The following is a 4,166-nucleotide window of genomic DNA, read 5'->3' on the forward strand; positions in this document are numbered from 1 at the left end:
AATGTTGAGGTAGTAGCATGGCTTTTGTTGGGGGCTTCCAGTCAGATTTATGTTGAGAATCAAGAGCAAAGCACCCAACAGGAAAATTTAAAAATATTGTGAATTTTACCAGAAAAGAAGTGCCAATAAAGCTGTGAACTGCAAAGATAGAACTCAGAGAATCACCACTTCTGAGGAGCAAGATAATAGAAAAGATAGCCCAAGGGCATCATAAGCAGCAGCAGGACTCTACTCTTTGTACCTCAAAACTGCAAAAGAGGAAGACTTTGCTTTGAGGACAAAGCCATAGAGTGCCATGCTCAGGAATGGTGCCATTACAGAGAATTTGTTCCTCAGGATCAGGTTCAGATGAGTGTACTGAATCCATGGACTGGGGGAAAGTGGTAGATGTTTCCACAGAATGGACAAGGCCACTGGCCAATGTGGAGAGAAGAGGGGGAGAGCCTGAGGGTCAGTCCAAGGGGATGGGAAGAGATGGACTGTTTCCCCCTGTGTTGGATCCAGGGAGGGGAGGCAGCCTTGTCAGCCAGGATGGTGGGAGGTGGGCATCGTGGAGACTGAGTAAAGCAAGGGGCCCTTGGCAGGAGCAGGGCAGGGAGAACACTGTCCATGTGCTCTGCACAAGACTGAAAGGAAAGAAAGCAGGGTGTAAGAGGAACAATTGAGTTAACTTTATGTGGCCCCTGGATTGGTGGGTTTGAGGAGGGAAAGGAGGACAACGGTGTGGGGCTCAGGACACACTGAGCCTCGCCGGGATCACCAGTAGGAAGATGTGGCCACGAGCACAGTGGGGACCCAGGCCAGCAGCATAGCTGAAGCACCACGCTTGAAGGCAGCAACCATTGTGTGGGTCCCATGGGAACAGCATGCAAGGCAGCCTGGCCTCCTACTACTTGGTGTCTCGCTCTCTGTTCTATCTCTGTCTCTGTGATACAGGGTAGACAGATGGGAACAAGTCGCAAGAGCAAAGTTCACGCTCAGAGGCTGTTCCCCACCCAGCCAGCTCCAGCAGCGGTGAGGAAAATCAGGGGTCGTGCCCCCGCCTCCCGCTCGCCCTCCCTTCCTGTTGTCTCAGGGCTGCCGCCATCTCCCCCACCCCGTCTCGATCCATCAGTTTTGCAATCCTAAAAACTTCTTTAAAGTTTACATGCAGTGGTCTTTCGCAAGAAATCCTCATCTTTATGAGTCCCAAGAGATGTTTATCTCCCTTTTCCAGTGGCGGCGCCGCAGCGCAGTGAGGAGCTCCGGTCTCCACTAGCAACCAAGCCTTCAAGGGAGGGACGAGGTTGGTGCAGAGCTCGGTTCCTTAGAAGTTGCCCCGGCCGGCCGAGATGCACTGCAGAGCCGCGGCAATGCCTCACCCACGGGTCGGGCGTCGGGGAGAAGGCAGGCCCGTGCATGCCTGTTTGCAGGAGCTGACATCTGTGTCCGCTTGCAGGAGGTGGTCACACGGCCCAGATGTATGCCCTCCATTAGTCCATCCCCCAAACTCTGGTGACCTATTACCAGAATATGTGGATTATCCTAGGAATTGATAAAAAGAGATTATCTTCCAGAATGACCCAGCTGTTTGCCGCTGATGCCTGGGTCCTGCAAATCCAAAAAGTTTGTAGCCTGGTGTCCCATCCTCCTTCACAAAAAACGTAAAGATAAGCTCTTCATAAGAATCTGAATTGACTTTTGTAATGAACATGGGACTTTAAGATTTTTTTAAAAAAACTTTATCTCCAGTGAACAAATTCATTAGAATTTCAGATGTCACTGTGTTACAGGTCCTATGTTTTTGATTCCTTCAGGCGAGGTGATAGAAATTTTTTTTTTTTAAAGGAAAATAAAATAGAAACAGTACAGAATTTCACTAAACAAAATAATAGGAATTCAACAATGGTTGTTATATTAATTAATGTTATGTTGAAATTTTTGTTTAGAGAACCAGATATAAGCATGTAAAATTGGTAAAGAAAAAAATAGTTATAAGAAGTTAAAAAAGAATTAGGCATTAACTGTTCATTTTAATAGGTGGCAGAAATCAACAGTACAATTTTCCAAACTATCCTAAAGAATTTAATCCTTTTATATCCAAAGTAATAGTCAGTAAGTAAGATTTTGCTAAAGCTATGTTGTAACTTGTTTTCTGATTTTATTACAGTTCCTTTCTTTGTTCTCTGTTTAGAATCTTGCTTTGTGCTTACATCATTTACTTCCATAGTATGTTTTAGTGGCTTGTTTATTATTTTTGGTTATTGTAAATTTTTTCTTTGTGGTTATCCTGAAGCTTAGAAACACTCTTTTGATTCCAAAACGCTATTCTGAAATTATAGCAACTTAGCATGGCTATAAAGATCGAATGCAAACCAAAAAAGGAAAAAAAAACCCAAGAAAATTCTATTCTTTGCTAGAAATTATAGAAAATTCTCTAATTTTCTTGTTAGGTTATTTTTTTTTCTATTGCTAGATATGGAAGCCAGGATCATTTATATGCCAAGGAAATACTTTACCAGTAAGCCCTATATTTTTATTTTTGATACATTTTATGTCTTTTTATATTGCCTCTTTTTTTAAAAAAAATGCAGAACACTTCACAAATTTGCATGTCATTCTTGCGCAGGAGCCATGCTAATATTCTCTAGAATTGTTCCAATTTCAGTACATGTGCACCACCGTGAGCACTGGCTATCTCTTAGCATATTAACGCAATGTAGTTGATGAATTTATTAAATGTAGTTGTTCAGTCTTCACACAAATGATATGATTTGTGTATCATATTCATAATATTCAAATGCTTTAGATTTTTTATAACTTAGTCCTACCTGTGAGATTTAGATCTTCTAGTGTTCACTTCTCAGTCAATAATACCTTTTTTCTTTGGTTTGAGTAGCTGTGTTGAGCACTTTCTGAAAAAACAGGGCTGGTAGAGCTATTCTCTGAGACTTTGTTTGTCTTGGAATGCTGTTATCAGTCTTTCATTTTTACAGGACAGCTTTGTTGAGTATTGTGTTCTTTGTTAGCATTTTTTTCCTTGGTTCTGTGAAAATGTTTCATACTCCCCTAGCCTGTAAGACAACTGCGGATCGGTTCACCCCTGTGTCGTTTGTTTCTTTTCGCTTAGTCTCAAGAATCTGCTCTTTATCTTCATTTAAGCTTTGAGAATTTGATTATAAAATGTCTTGAGAAAGATTGCTTGAGTTGAAGCTAACTAGTAGCCTTTAACTTGCTTCTCCTTGGGTATTTGTATCCTTCTTTAGACTTGAGAAATTTTCTGTTATTTCTTTGAATGAACTTTCTATATCTTTTGTATTAGCACATGTTTTTTAAACTCCTATAACCCAAATATTTGCAACTTTAATGCTAACCCAAACTTCCTATAAGCTTCTTCAGCCCACTTGTTAGTTTTTATTGTAACTGTGTAACTTAAAATAGCCTGTTTTGGAGCTTACCATTCTATTGTTTGATCTATTCTGCTATTGATGCCTCCTTTTTCATTTTAAATTTCATCAATATCCAGCTATTATAAATTGTGCTGTTATAAACATAGCTATTCATGGATCTCTGTAATATTATCTTAACTTCTTTGGGAATATATCTAGAAGAGGGATCCCTGGGTCAAATGGAATTTCTATTTTTATTTCTTTTGAAAAATCTCCATACTCATTTCCATAGTGGTTATACTAGTTTGCATTTCCACCAGTGATGTAATAGTTATTTTTCCCCACATCTTCACAAGCATTTGTTATTATAGGCACTCCTTGGTCCTGTGATCAGGTTCTTAAATGAATTGTTTGCTATATGAGGAATTGTATGTAAAAGCATGCTCATTACAATTTTCAGAACAACAAAGTGGTCAAAGAAAACTCTATCTTCATGACTTTGTTTTTATTTGCATAACTGTTACATGGAGCAGTTGATGTATAACAGAACACAAAACCATAGTACTATACAATGCAGTCAGAAAAAATATAGTACCATATAAGTAGGATATTCTGTACAACAAGAGATATTGAGCCTCTGTAAGCAAGATTTATAGAACTATTGAACAACAACAACAAAGCAAGCAAACAGAAAAACAGGTTGTAAGTCTGAGGGGTTAGTCATAAATCCAAACAGCATCCCTCGGACTAAGTCTGAAGTGTAGTTAAATAGGAAAGTAAGTGACAAGTATCTGTCTC

The 4,166-nt window shown here is 39.8% G+C and overlaps 1 non-coding gene across 1 annotated transcript; it reads right to left on the reverse strand.

Annotated features, from left to right (window-relative positions):
• Window positions 1-2,563: 2,563 nt before the first annotated feature.
• Window positions 2,564-2,670, reverse strand: LOC111818356. Its single transcript, XR_002822374.1, has one exon. It is a non-coding gene; the product is annotated as a U6 spliceosomal RNA (small nuclear RNA).
• Window positions 2,671-4,166: the final 1,496 nt, after the last annotated feature.

The sequence above is a fragment of the Octodon degus genome, unplaced genomic scaffold (genome assembly GCF_000260255.1).
Source record: "Octodon degus isolate 3935 unplaced genomic scaffold, OctDeg1.0 scaffold00088, whole genome shotgun sequence".
Classification (NCBI taxonomy): Eukaryota; Metazoa; Chordata; class Mammalia; order Rodentia; family Octodontidae; genus Octodon; species Octodon degus.